The following is a 15,943-nucleotide window of genomic DNA, read 5'->3' on the forward strand; positions in this document are numbered from 1 at the left end:
TGAATGATCTGAGAAGATTTATTCTTTCTAGCCACTAACCATGTCCCTGCCCTAAAAGGGAGGAGGGAGGAGTTTTGGGAGGCTGCCCTTTTTAAAACAAAGTCATTTTTTTTTTCCTTTCAGAAGTTGAAAGCAGTTGACCACCAGATGGGATGTTGTAGCTATGAAGTAATGATGTTGAAATATGTTTCTGTTGAGCACGAGTCGTCTGGAGGGGAAGACCAGTTTGATTGTGAGTAACAATTCAAAACTCTTATAAAACTCTGCCTACATAGAAACCCTTTTAGCCTAAACCACTCTGTTTTGAGACACATGTGTGCAAGGTCAGGTTTACTATGCCAATCAGCATGTTATCTCTGAGAAACGTTTGTTAAAAAAGCGTCTGCTGCGAGCTATAATTTTGCCTGTGACTCATTTTAAAAGGACGTGGACAACCGTACAAATAAAATTCTGCTTACTGCTACAATTTTTATTTTCCGAATATTTATTTCTGACAGATCAATTGATCAAAGATCCCCTTATCACAATGTAGTCATTGAATGGTCCATTCTTGCATGTCAGAGAACGGGGAAATAAAGGCAGCATTACATTTGACCCAAATGAGACGTTGACGTGTCTGGTGGTGGCCTCAATGTGTGTAAAGAAACTACCTTTTGTCTCCTCATATATAGCTAAAGCAGGCGCCAGGGGTTTTCGAAAGGAACTTTGTTTCAATATATAGTATAACAAGAACATAGTTTTGTCTTTTTAATTTTTTTTAACTCTTTCCGCGCCTTGTCCGAGTTGTACAGATGCCCTCATTACACAATCAGTGCCTCAAATTACCAGTCGCTCACCCGTCAAATGTTGTTTTTGACTATCAAACAAAAATCTAAGTATTTTCTTTGAAAGTTTATACCCCTGTTAAAAGTAATCAAGTGCGCAGACAAAAAGTAAAGTCTTTGGTGTAGATAATTTTGCACATTTAAAGCTACTTTTTGAAATCGGACAAAATTCTGCCTCGGATCATTGCATAGACCTGTTCCTACCCTTCTTGAATAGATCAAAACTCCTCTTCTTGATTTAAACCCTTGCAAATCGTATTTACCTGACGCTATCGATGGTATTCAACCAAGCGCTTATGACCCCGTGATATTTTTTGAGATATTGTCATTCACATTTGGGGTACTGCATTAACATAAGTCTCCTGTGGAGCAATGATACAAGAGGGTGGCTTCTTACAGCTCCAATTTTGTTCTCTTGAATTAGTTATTATCGATGCTGGAAATCAAAGTACAGTGAAATTAATTCCATCTATTCACTTCTATCAGCTTTCTGACAGAATGTCCCAAAGTTACTCTCTATCAGGTGATGATTTGTCCTCCTTTTGTTGTAATTCACGGTCCAATCTCATTGTTAGAAGTTTACGAGAATGACAAAAAGCAGCATGTTCCCAGAGAAGGAATTGGTTTGATAACCTCCTAGTTATAATGGAGTTTCAGCACAGATCGTGGAAACAGGATGTTATAATGAGAGGTTTGTTGTAACAAGGCTTTCCCTGTAACTTGATTACATCTGTTTTATTTTCTTCTAACCTATGAAGCAAAAGAGATTGGAGGGGGGGGGGGGGGGGGGGGGGTGAGGGGGTTGGTGGTGGGGGAAAGAGAGAGGGAACAAACTAGAAAATAAACAGTATGTAGGAAGAAGTGTATTTATTATTAAGAACAAAAGCAAAAGAGAATTCTGCCACAGAAATCGTCTTTGGAAAACAGTACAGATAATAATGAAATAGTTCCTATTTCATGCATACTAGGCACTAAATATGGATTCTGTTTTCCCCTTTCAAAGAACTTCCTGTTTGATAAAACCTCTTTCCATATTTGTAAATTAAGTTTCATTATAGTCACACATTTTTTCATGATTCATGCTCAGGATGTAAAGATTCGGAGATATAAATTCACATGTCAATTACCATAAGATATTTTAACCCCAGTTTATTTTTTTTCTTACTCTGCCACCCTCTTCTATCATTGCTGATCTTCCCACCCCATCAACTCCATTTCCCATTTTATTCTTGTGTTGATGGAAAATAATCGGCACTGACTTGTGACGAGCTCCTAAATTTAAATCTCAAGCTTGCATTTATTTTTCACTGAGAGTGGATGGTTTGAAGACTTCTGGTGGAATAAACCGAATGTAACCTGAAGGGCATGAGTCAGGAGCAGAGCAACTCCACTCCTGCACGCAGTCAGGAAGAAAATGGTATCTGGATTTTTAAAACATGCTTGTCACGAGTCTTTTTTGCAGATTTGTATATATGTAGACTGACAGGTTTATGTGAGTGAAGAGCTATGTTCGCTCCACTGACCTCCTGAAAGGTACAGACCCAGATGTTAATTAAGCTGTTCACTCATTCTTCTATGGAGGCAGTGAAATGGCATCCTTGTGGTATTCCAAATGTGCAGGGTTAGCTGTGAGCAAGGCTTAGTGGTGTCAATAGAGTGAAGGGTACTATGGAAGGTCTATTTGGGTGGAAGCACTTACTGAAAATGTAATGTCTGTCTGGGCTGTCAAATTCACTTACAGTTTTATAAATAAAGGGAGACTTAGAATGGAGTCTGAAATTTCCTGTCTATATTAAAAAAAATTTGAGCAAACACTGCCAACGCAGAAAGGCAGCGCGGAGTACTTATTAAATGGTGTATCCCGAAAGATAACTTTATGTGGATTTCTTTTAGCCTTGGGGCCAGCATATTATATTCTCTCTACAGAAACCCATTCGGGTGAAGGGCCCAATCCATCATTGACAAAAATTAAATTGCTGTAAACATTTTATTCTGCTTTTGCATGACATTTCAATCCTCAATATTGGAAATTTATTTAAAAAAATTAATGCTGCTTTTGCTTGCTTTGCTTTTACTTTTCAAGTATACTTTTTTTTTACAAATCGGTTTACAAATCAAGTATACTTTTAATTTCTGGAGGATTTTTTCTTTCTCACTTCACGAGGGAAAAAGTATTGCTCAAAAGGACGCCGAACCTCTGAGATTCCAAATCATCCGCTTAATCAAAGGAGTTGCTCTTTTATGTTGCTTTTTCTTGACAATCAACCCAATAAACCCATTGCCCTCCTCGAGTAAACACATGAATCACACTTAAGTGCCTGAGACAGCCATTGCATTAAAAAAAAATATGTATGAAAATCCGAAAAGCTTTTTAGCAAATCACTAAAGTGAAAAATTCTGAAGTAGATTAGGGAAATACAAAGAGGACGTCTCAGCTGATAATATTTTGTTTAATTGCAAAACTTTCGGAAATCGTTTGCCTTTGGTGAAGAAAAGCTTTTGCAGCGTTTTCACGGAGCTAATCCCCCCCTCAAAAACTCTTCATTTGTTGATTTTGAAATTTTTTTCCATTTCCTTCCTTTGCCTGATCAGCGTGAGAGCCGTGAGATATGCTCCATCTTGTTTGAGTGATTTTTATCTGGATCCTTACTGGGGCCTTTGTTGAACTGCGCAAAGGCTAACCAACAGCCTGGTGAAATGTGGCACTTGTGTGCTAATGCATTGTGCGGCAGAGTAATAGTGTAAGCCGTCTTCCCACCGTCATTCCCTGTAAGGTCCATCTCAAATTCAGCCCGCGTAAGATGGCGGACATTAGGCGGCCTAAAGCCCCTCCCTGCAGTTGACCAGCGGACCAATTTACGCAGTCACAGGAATGGGCTTCCTTGCTGACCCTCAAACTGCCATGGGCGTGTGACAAGAATGGAAGAGGTATAAGGTGGTGGAAACCCTTTGCACAAGTAACTGGGCTGTGTAAGAGACGCAATGTTTCAACATGTTGCTGCTCATTTACTCACTGGCTGATAGAACCAATTAACTATATGCTCAGTTTGATTGAGCCTGCACGGATCACTGATCGGAGGATTTGGAATGTGCGTAATTGGCCTTAACTCGGTGAAAAGATCACAGTGCAAGGAAAACGCAGCTGTAATTGTTCTAGTAAAGGAAGCAGACACGCATATCCCATGAGGCTGTAAAATGGCTCCTGCAGAGGTGGAATGAAGGGAGGTAAAATTTAGAACAAGCCCGACAAGACAGTGACACTTTCAACATCCACCTTCCATCTTGTCCATAAATGGCAACATCTGCAACAGGTTTATACCATTTAAAATATAATTGTGGCCATGCTTCCAGAGGCCACACGACCGCCTGATATACTGTAAAATAATCAGTCCTGAATCCGCACTTCACATGCAGCTTCGTTCTGTTGCAGCAACTAGTTGCTCCCAAAATGGTGGCAGGAAGTGGAATTTTTCTCCACGTCAATGCAATCATGGATTAACAAACGAGGTCGTGTAAATCTGAACTCAAAAATTATAATCTGGCCTCTGCGTGTTCCTAATCTGTCACCAGGGTGAAGTCTCCTCTGTACACATCTAGTTTTGTGAAACTTTTTTTGTATCTCTTGACCATGTGCTGTATGTAGTTCAAATCCAGCGCTTATTGAAATATTTGGGTTAATGTACACTGTCTTCTGCTGTGCGTGCATCCAGTGGTGATCTGTATAACACTACTTCCCACAAATAATCTGCATTCACTTACTATGTTCTGCAAATAATCTGTCCTATTGCCCACAGCTGATCTGTATAATTTATACTCACACCTGGAGTTAATTCTGAGTTTGTGCAATAGTGTAACGTGAATGATAGTGCAATGGCAATGCATTTTACATCCCTGTAAACCTTCGTTTCCATTGCAACCTGTTGAAAAGACACTGAAATCCAATCTATGTTAAAAATAAAGACGCATGGATATGCACAAAAAGCAAATGGATGGAAAGTTGAGTGGACCGTGGTTTTGTTAGAGGAAGGGCAAAACCTCCACCTGGTTTCAAAGTCAAGGTAACGCCAGTGTTAAACTAATTGTAAAAGTCAAAGGCACATTCAACCTCGTATGTTGCAAAACATACTTGGCAAATAAAGTGTGATTCTGATTTTGATTCTGAACCTGGGGCTCTTTATCAGGGAGTTGACGGTAGAAGATAATTAATTTCAACTTCCCCTTCCAGACCCGTAATAAATCGTCGTTCCTTTCACGAGTTAGGAGTAATACTCGTCACAAAATAACGATAAACCTTCAGTTTAAATCGTGAAGAAAAGATATCTTTGACTTGATATGCAGTTCATTTTAGGCTATCATGTTGCAATATTCCCGTAAGCAAATATAAAAAAATTATGACTCATTTTATGCTCTCCATTTTTGGGAAAGCAGGGGCAGATTTTTAACTGGTGGCGGGAAGCTGGCGGGAGTGGGTGGCAATCATGTGGTGGAATGTGACTCGGAGGCCCACCGGGTTTTAGTAACTACGCCTCTTTTGAATGGTCACTTGTTTGGCTGTTTCCAAGACTCTGACCAGAAACCCCACCTTACAGTCCCTCGGATGCAGACCAGAAATTCTTCACCGCAGTCGCTTGCGTCTCGCCTCCCTAAATTAAATCTCTAGCGCATGCAACTTGCAAATTTTGACATTCAGGTAAGATGCTATTTCATTAGTGTTTGTATAGCCACAACGTGCGGAACTTGTTTAGGAGAATCAACAATTCAGTGCGTGTACATTGAACACAATGCGACAAGAAGCAGAAATCTAAAAGGACAATTATCCAAAATTGTTATAATTGACTGAACGATCATGTAAAGTGATATTAAGAGGTCGTAAGCACTTTTAAAGGCCGACTACCTTTTTGAAAGAGCATCACGTGATTCGAATTAAACTGCAGACGATCATCAACGAAAGTGCCAATAAAATGAGAGTTTAAAATTAAAATTGCACTTTATATTGTTTACAAGTTCCATTTGTCAGTACTTGTGACTTTGACAGTCGTCATTTTTTTTTTACATTTGGATGCCAAATGTTCAATAAATTTCTTGTATTTTCTAACTTGAATATCGTAATGGATACCAGGCTGAATTTAATGCAATTTGATACAAAGCTAAAGCAAGCCCATGCTGTCTCCCTAATATGGGTGCCACACACCTTTTAAACTCGACTTGAGTACTCTGCTTACTACAAAAACTGCAACTTCTTCAAGTAATCATTCTGAATTGTATTTTCATTGATTCTTTAAGATTTGCAGCTAGAGTGATTATTCACATTTGCAAGTTATTTCCTTCTATTCCTAGTTATCCTGTCACTTTTAAAAACAGTCATTCCGAGTTGCATTTTGTATTCATATGGCAATTTCCTGTCATTTTTCGTCATATACACATTTTGAGCTGATAATTTATTTGCCATCAAATTGGCTTTTGTAACAGTCCTGCATGCCAGTGCTTCTTGGAAACTTTATGAATTGGACAGGTATCTAAAGTCTGCACAAACAGGAAAACATGTAATATGATGATATCGGCAGGGTACTTATAGGATACAGGACCAGACTAGGAGACATGAAAGAAAGGCTGCAGATCCTGGAATCTGGAGCAGAAAAACAAACTGCTGGAGGAACTCAGTGAGTCAAGCAACATCTGTGGGGACGAAGAACTTCTTGACGTTTTGGGTTGTGACCCTGCATGAGAGTGGAGAGAGAAAATCAGCAGTGGAAAGAGGCGAGGCAGGTTCCGGTAGGTGATGAGTATGTATATCATTGCCAGCCGGTGATGAGTGGGTGGGGAAGGCAGGAATTTAATAGGGAGATAGGTGGGTGATAGAAAACCAGCAAAATAAAAGAAATAGATGGAGTCAGGTGAGAGAACACACTACAGGTGGAAACTGGGGAGATGCCGTTGAGACTGCGCTGCAGACAACTAATGGCTAATTACTGGCTAAGCCTTAAGGGTCATGGAGAGAAATAGATGGACCACCCAACAAAACAGGTACTACAGGAGTGCTGGGAGAGAGGGGTGGCTCAGTCTGGAAGCTTCGGCTGGGTTGGAGGAGTTGTGGCAAGGGACATGGGAGTAGAGGACAAAGAGTTCTGCCCTGCAGTATTGTGGCCATCTGTGCCAATATGGTTACTGAACATCCCAAAAGTTGATCTGGAGATATGGGAGGCAAAAAGGAGGAACAAAAATTCAGACCTAAAGACAGAATATCATAGCCATATAGATACAGGGAACACCTCTTAATTTTCACAGATGGATCAAAGGATCCAGTAGCTGAAACAACAGGGGCAGCTGTGGTAGTCCAGGGGGATGAATGTTGAGTTTTACAAAAGAACAAACAACTATTTGACAGTATATACAGTGGAACTGTACGCTATTTTTATGGCAGTTCGGTGGATGGAACAGGTGCAACCATGTAAAGTAATAATATGTAGCGACTCATTATCTGCAATCCAGAGTATTGGGTATGGTGCATCCCATAGGTGGCCTGACTTAGTTTATGAAATCCTGCTACTATTAAGCCAAGTGACAAGGAGGGGCAGTGACGTGACTTTGTTGTGGGTCCCAGCACACATTGGTGTTCTAGGGAATGAAAAGGGGGATAAATTGGCAAAGGAGGCTGTAAAAAAAAAGAAAAAAAAAGAAACATAGAGGTAAACTTACAACTATCCAAATCTGAAGGAAAACGCATTGTGTGGAAGAAAATAAATCAGGAATGGCAACAATACTGGGAACAGGAAACAAAGGGGAGACAACTCTATTCACTACAAAACAGAGTGGGCATTACAGCAAGAAGAGGGGGGATCAGGAGGGAACAGGTAGTAATAACAAGATTGAGGATAGGACACACTCACCTGAACAGCACATTAAAAATATTGGGAAAACACCCTACTGGGCTGTGTGAGGAATGCCATCAACCAGAAACCGTTCAGCATGCCCTAGTTGCATGTAGGAGATATGAGACAGAAAGAGGATTTATGATCATTGAAATGAGGAAAATTGGATTGACAGAAATATCAGTAAAGAACATTCTAGAGTGTGGAGGGAAAGGAAAAGGAATAAAGTTGTTGTTTGATTTCGTGAGGGCCTCTGGGCTTATAAAAAGGATCTAATATAAAAACATGAGTACAGTGGAATGAAGCCTGAAGGTGGCAGCAATGCAACATTGCGGATGCCGGCTGCCGTAAAACTCCAAAGAAGAAGAAGAAGGTGAGAGAACAGGAAAATGAAGGTGGAGGCAGAGGCTGGAGGGTTATTAGAGGGAACACAAGTGCTGGCATCTGATAAATAGGGAAGATGATAAGGGGAACCATTTAAAGGAGCACCTGCTTGCTCCAGTTGATGTAGGGTTCACATATGGAGCACTGGATGCAGTAGACGAGGTTGGAGGAAGTGCAGGTGAATATTTGCCTCACCTGGAAGGGTTGTTTAGGTACTTTGATGGTAGCGAGGGAGGAGATGGAGGAACAAGTGTGGTACCTCCTCTGGTTGCAGGGGATATTGTCAGGGGTAGGGGAGGGAGGAGTGGGAGGGGTAGGCGGAACAGGGAATCATGGAGAGGGTGGTCCCTGCAAAAGATTGAAAAGGGGAAGGTGTGGCCAAGTGGGGGGATCCTGTTGCAGCTGGTGGACCAGATGATTAGATGCAAGGAGGATACTTCCAATGGCTGGATAGTCTAGAAGCAGAGATTACAACCATATAGTTCATAGGAGCAGAATTAGGCCATTCGGCCCATGAAGTTTACTCCTCCATTTAATCATGGCTGATCTATCTTTCCCTATAAACCACATTCTCCTGCCTTCTCCCCATAACCGCTGACACCCATACTAATCAAGGATCTATCTATCTCTAAAAATACTCATTGACTTGGCCTCCACAGCCAGATGTGGCAATGATATACATTTAGAGCGAAGATCAGTAGAAATGTTGTCACTCAGACCTGGAATCCTCTACCCACGGAAGGCATGGGAGATCTAGACATCTCTAGATGTACACAAGATAAATTTGAAATGGAGAAAGGAATATGGATAGAAGGCTTATTACACTGAAGTGTATGATCAACCATGAGCATGTCAAAAGGCGATGCAGATCCAAAGGGCTGAATGGCCTACTCCTGCTTCTAAATTCTATACTGTTACCCAATGCATTAATGGCCTTTTGGTAACATAATCCATACATACGTGAAACAAAATTAGATACCGGATGGCCAGATTATCTTGTCTGCTAATAACATTCCCACATAACCTATAATTTTAATGGTCTCGTCCCGAACCGTCACCTATTCCTTCGCTCCATAGATGCTGCCTCACCCGCTGAATTTCTCCAGCATTTTTGTCTACCTAATTTTAATGTTGACATTTTGCAATAAAATGTTTGAAAGCAGCAATTAGTAATGCTGTAACTTGAAATATCTCAATCATATATAATTGACTTCAGTATACTTTGTTGATACAGCATGGAAACATGTCCTTCAGCCCACCGTCTCCGCAACGACCAGCGATCACCCCGTACACTAGCGCTATCCTACATACTAGGGACAATTTACATTTCACAGAAGCCAATTAACCTACAAACCTGTACGTCCTGGGATTGTGGGAGGAACCCAGACAAAACCCACCTGGTCACATGGAGAACGTACAAACTCCATACAGACAGTACCTGTAGTCAGGATCGAACCCGGGTCTCTGGTGCTGTAAGGCAGCAACTCTACTGCTGCGCCACTGTGCCGCCCCACTATATGAAGTCTTCTCTGCAAGTGTCTCACTAGCTGATCCGGTTACAAATCAATTAAGCTTTTCACCGTCAAATTACCTTTCTTAATTAGAAAAAGTATTAAAACCTTCCTCAATTGAAAATGTGCGAGTGATATGACTATTGGCAACAAGCATAATTAAGAAGTAGTTACAGAGAAACCAAGTGTTCTTGTAGAATGTAAGAAGTAATGCCCCTTTTTGTAATACATCAACCACACCAAAGTGGGTCGTGACAGATGCTGTGTTCTTGCAGGTGATAACAACGTTTACTGAACAGCTGAAAATTCACCCCTGTCTCATAGATTCCAGTTCACAGATGCTTTATCCTCGTATTTACAAGCTGCGAGGCATTCTTACTGCATGATAGGCGCCAGTAAAAAATGTCAAATGGGCAAAGAATTTGTAAAGTGCATTGCAAGTTCCAAACATTTGGGAGCGCTGGACTGATGAGTTAATCTTACATGTAATTCAAGTGATCGTGCAAAAATGGAATGTAATTTATGATCTGAGCAGTGTTTCTTTCTGTGATGATACACATTTAGACAGCAAACCGGCACCTCTAGAAAGTTAAATGTCATTATTTCATTTGTCGACCATGTGACATGTATGTTTATTAAAGGTGTATACCGACACATTTATGTCCACAAAGAAAAGCACTGGGTCCGAGGGACTTTGCGCAATTATCTTGTTCTTGCCAACAGATATTGTAGCACCACTGTTTGCTCTCAAAGTTCATTAAATTAAAACCATATCGTAGAAATCAAATAACCTTAACTTCAGTTTGTACATTGTTAATTAAAATCATAACTTTAGCAAGAAAGGTAATTGAATTATGTGGGGCATATAATGGATAATATACCAAAGCTTTATTCATTTGAAGAGTATTGAAGCATAGTCTTGAAATAACGTATGGAGGTGGAGTGGAACAAAAGTGAAAATGAACATTAAAAAATTGACATATCATCAGAATGGTACACATGAATTGAATGCTCAGCAATGGCATCAGAGAGGAGTGCAAGAAATAGGTAGGGCTATGCATAAGTAAGTTGCCCTTTTGATTCTAAGATTTTAGGTATTTTTTCTTGATTCAGGTGACAAAATGTGAAATCTGTGATCTTGCACTATTTGGAAGAAAATATTCAGAAATGTCGCAACTAATATCACAGCAAAACAATTTTAGACCTTTCCGAGAACATCAGAAACAAAGCAGCAGAAGACTTTTCAAAATAAATTGTGAGTCCATTGAATTCCCTGCCTCATCTCAATCCCAAAATAAATTTGCACAGAAGTATAATTTCACTAAGACTTAACAGCATCAAGTAAGACTTAGATGAAAAGGACGTATTTGCGTAAAGAGAGAAACAGAGTCAACATACATTTCACATTCATAGCTTTCCATAAAAGTTCCAAGGAAAAGTATTCAACCTGAAACCTCAACCAATTCATTCTCTGCAGCTGCTGCCTGATCTGTGGATTATTTCAAGCCAAGAGTGTTTAACTATCATATGTATCGACATAGAACAATTAACTTCTTACTCACAGCAGTATAATAGGCCTGTAACCACAATGCACAGATTATATGATATATTTTAAAAAACAATACATTAATAACCATAATACCAATGCAAAGAAAATAATCCTTAGTGCAACCAAAGACAGTTCATAGATGAGGTTAGAGCAATGCTGCGTTCAAGAGTTTAGTAGTTGCTGGGAAGAAGCTATTTGTGAATCTGATTTTCAGATTCCTGTACCTTCTTCCCAAAGGTAGGTGAAATGAGACCCTGCGCAGGGTAATGTGGGTCTTTGATGATATTGGCTGCTTTTTCGAGGCAGTGCCTCCTACAGATCCCTTTGATGGTGGTTTCTAGTATTTTCTGTTTTCATTTCTGATTTCCGGCATGTGTGACATTTTGCTTTTTCTGGAAAATCATGCCGCCCCACTAATCGCAGCCTTGAGCAGCTCCACATGTTCTTGTCCCCATTGCTTTAAACTGCAAGTCAGTTCCAAATGTGAAGTGCTGTGTGTGTACCTGACACTAGTCTGCCTTTAGTATTATAAGCTTATGTTCTCTAGCTTCATATTACCAAACTGTGCTAGGGTTATCTTCTGAATAGTGACAGCAACAAATATCATCTCTTTGGATTTTTAAGTCAAAAGAGATGACTTTTGTTAAAGGCGGACATCATGCGGGGGTAGTGAGCTTCCCAATTTTATATTCTTCCCAATGTCTTCAACTGAAAATCGTCTTCCAGCTGGGCGCTGTTTGATGTGGAGAGCACCAGGAATCTGGTGGCTTCACCTTGCCTAACTAAATGTTGCAGAGTCAAGACAGAGGCAAAGGGGAATAATTGACCAACTAGAAGAGGCATTCATGCTCCTCCATGTTCAACGGTAATAATTAAAACAGCAGAGTTGGTACAGTGGTGCATCAGGTAGAGCTACTGCCCCATGGCACCAGAGACCCCGGTTCGATCCTAACCTCGGGTGCTATCTGTATGGAGTTTGCACATTCTCTCTGTGACTGTGTGGATTTCTTCCCTCAAGCCAAAGACAGGCGGGTTTGGAATTAACTGGTTTCTGTAAATTACCCCTTGTGTGTAGGCAGTGGAAGCGAGAGTGCGATCACATAGAAGTAGTGTGAACAGATGATCGATGGTCAGCATAGACTTGGCGGGCAGAAAGGCCTGTTTCCCATGATGTATCCTTCAATCAATCAATCCATATGTACAATTTCTTACATATGATGCTGATTTCTTGAAGGCCCATTAGATCCAGTTGAAGGTCCAGTTTACATATATCACTATTGCGCAAACAATGTCGAACACACTTTTTCCTGAAAATGGCTCTAGGGTCTTATGTAGGGCACAAGTTGAGAGGGAACAGGTTACTGGAAAATCGGGGAATGGGATTCCTCTGAGAAGCAGCAGAAAGTCAACGTGCAAGACGACCTCCTTTTGCACGATTAGAGAATATAAATATAGGCATCGTCACAGGTTAATAAAAAAGCTGTTGGAAAGAGGTGGCCATCTAACTGCACTTTGGAAGTGGAGGTGGTGCTGAATAAAGATAGGAGTAAGAACAGGTGGGAAGGTTCATGTTGAGGTTTTTAAGACTTGAACCAACCCATATCTGCCTGATGGAGGCAATAAAGCAAAACCCCGGATTTCGCAACTCTTTCCACAGATTCTATTCCCAGCAAAGTTGCATTGCGTAATCTAAAGAGGTGACCAGATGGTTTACAGATACGGCACAGAAGAGGAAAATTAGGAATAATTGCAAGGTGATTATTTAATCGGGCAGCTTTGCTGACAGTTCTCATGATTCTTAGCTGTCATCAGAACATAGACTGGCTTTATACGTTTGAAAACCAATTTTGACCATTGACACAATGCAGTAATTTTCCATTTCTTCTTCACACAATGATTCCAGAGCTGGGAATTTTTTGGAGCCGGCAACAACTCATCTGTATGGATCTGGCTTCAGCACATTGTCATCATCCTGGACATGGTAGTATTTGCACTAAAGAATTAATTGTCATAATGCGCTTTCAATTACTTTATCCGGAAGTGGCACAGTTGATTGTTGGGACGGCATGTAAATACAGTGCGTTTATAGATGAACAACAGTGTCTATGGTATAGATATCATTTATATAACTTATGGGTGGCACAATGGTGGAGCTGGTAGCGCTGCTGCCTCAGAGACCCGGTTTCGCTCCTGACTTTGGGTGCTTTCTGTGTGAAGTTTGCACATTCCCCCTGTGAACGTGTGCGTTTCCTCCAAGTGCTCCTGTTTCCTCCCACAACCCCAAATGACATGCGGGTTTGCAGGTTAATTGGCCTCTGTTAATATTATCCCCAAGGGAGTGGATGAGGAAGTGGGATAACATCGAGCTAACATGAACGGATGATCAATGGTCAGTGTGGGCTCAGTGGGCCTAAGGGCCTGTTTCCATGTCGTGTCTCTAAAAAAAAAATAATATCACTGCCTTTCTGCTCCATGGCACCTGCGAAACATTTGGGGAATTATAGGAGTACTCTGGGAGGGCTCTAAAATGGAAAAGGTGAAACAACTGCCTGCTGTAGAGCTTAGTCGAGAATGCTTTCATGGATTTGAATGTAGTGCGGTTCATAATGGGTGGGCCAACCCACATTCCACTTCCTTCATGCCTTTGCAGATGTTAACATTCGCTGCCAATTACATGTCGAGAAAGTCAATCATTGATTGGGTAAATAGAAATGGAGCCACGTTGGCACAATCATTAACAAATATCTTGGTATCCATCGATGAAATCTTGTTATAAGAGGTAAACCCTTCCATTGTCAAAGAAACCTATTTTCCACTACCTTAATTTAGTTTTGATTTTTTAATAGTTTTAATTAATTTTCCATATCCAAAGTGAGGCATTTATATTAAAAAGGCGTAGGCAGCAGTGTATGTTTTAAAAAAAAAGGGGGAATGTATGAGTAATGTCAGCAAGTCTGTGAAAAAATAATTCATATTATTTTCGGTTAGGTGAAGTTTTATCGAACTATATATAGTTCAATGACCTTGAAATTATGAAATCCAGTTCATTCATACGCAACTGAACTTGCTTGAAAATGCTTTTTGTACTCCTTGCAAAATGCATGCAAAATAAATGATGTTGTGTCTCCACTAGAAAAGTGGAAAAGAGAATTTCAGCCAAACATTTATATATTGGTATCCAAAAGTTTACCTCCCAGTTTTTTAGAAAGGATTCAACTAATAATATTTGGCTGACTGCACTTCCCTTAAACTAGTCTTGCTTTATTTTACTCCTTCCAGTGGTATTAGTCATGTCCTATGCATCCTTTGATGATGCTCCATGCCAGTTTTAAGTATAACATTTTCATTGAATTGATTGATTTTAAAAAAAGGAGGTTTGTGTTAAGGAGGTTCCATGTGACTCGATGGCTGATAAAGAATGAATGTCACCAACAGGCTTCCCATGAAAGAAACATCCTGATAGTGGAACAGCGTCTTTTTAAGGAATTCAATTTAGAGTGTTTTTTTCTTGAGACAATATTTTGTATTTAACATCCCTTCTAAGTACCGTTTCACAGCACATTACAATTGCATTAATAAAACCTCAAATGAAGAAAGCCCTAAAAAGGGGTAATAAACATTTAAAAGTAGCACAATAATTGTGGAAAAACTGGATTCATGTGGAAACTGTTTGATCGCTGTGAGTTAATTCTGAATGGAGTCTATGTGTCTCCCTTTTGATTTCAATGCCTAATCCGAAATTCCTGATACCAAAAATCAATTAACTTGACTCATTTACATATCATGCACCTTTAAAAGCACTTACAAGAATTTATTTTACAGATGAACTTTTCTGAAGATGCACCATTAGTATCCTTTAATCCTTTGTTGATCAATGGAACCATGTTTCTTTGACTGCTGTGTGCTTTTTGCTGTGCTCAATAACTGATCAATAGCTCTCTCTTAGAGCATGTAAAATTAAATAAAATAGGAAGATTCAATTGGTTGCAAACTTGCCTGGGAGTTGAGAGTTTCCATGTTCAACCTGCACTCCATATATTAGAAAACAAAAGTGGTAAGCTCTGCACTTTAGTGCAATGCTTTCGGGATGCAGTACTTTAGTCGAGACCTTAAACTGATTCATCGTCAACCCCCAAGATGAAATATCCCATATGAATTTTTGAACAAGAGTGAGAGGTATTATCCTTTTTGTCGCTAGTAATAGTTAATCCGCAAACCGATGCCATAAAACCAGATGATATAGTTATTATTGTAATGCTGTTTATGGGAGCGTGCTGTGCACAAATTGGTTACTGTATAGCCGACATTACAAAAGTGCCCACATGCCAAAAATATTGAATGGGTCTCAAGAACTCGGGAAGGTCCAGAAAGGGCTACCATGAATGTATGCCGCATAAATCCAAGCCTGTGTATCTTAAGACTGCAAAGGTCTTGTCACCAATCATGATTTGGGTGAAAACCATTTAGCTTTTGTATCCTTCCTCAGGTTCAGAGCTGATCTCAGTTGCAGCCCAATTTATTCTCAGGTATATCCCAATGGTGCAGCTGATCTGTCTCCTCACAACTACCTGACATGCGACTCCCCATCTCACTTCCATGCTCCTGCTGGCAAGGATGGCATTAATCGAGTCCAGCTTGATTAAAACTGGAGGATCCTTGCATAATATTTGGCTTATAATACCTAAAATATGATTTTTACTAGATATATGGAAAACCAAAATGGAATTAGCAATATACTTGGCTTTATGGAATCTGAATCTCTAGTTCTAGATTATTAATGCAGCATCATCATTCCTGCACCACCGC

At 40.1% G+C, this 15,943-nt stretch overlaps 1 long non-coding RNA gene across 3 annotated transcripts in view; it reads left to right on the forward strand.

The window, feature by feature from the left end:
- Window positions 1-15,943, forward strand: part of LOC129700851 (uncharacterized) — a 92,800-nt gene that overhangs the window by 23,185 nt on the left and 53,672 nt on the right. For all 3 annotated transcript variants that reach the window (XR_008724111.1, XR_008724112.1, XR_008724110.1), the window contains exon 2: window positions 124-232. This is a non-coding gene — a long non-coding RNA (uncharacterized LOC129700851). The remainder of the gene's footprint in view (window positions 1-123; window positions 233-15,943) is intronic.

The sequence above is a fragment of the Leucoraja erinacea genome, chromosome 10 (assembly GCF_028641065.1).
Source record: "Leucoraja erinacea ecotype New England chromosome 10, Leri_hhj_1, whole genome shotgun sequence".
Classification (NCBI taxonomy): domain Eukaryota; kingdom Metazoa; phylum Chordata; class Chondrichthyes; order Rajiformes; family Rajidae; genus Leucoraja; species Leucoraja erinaceus.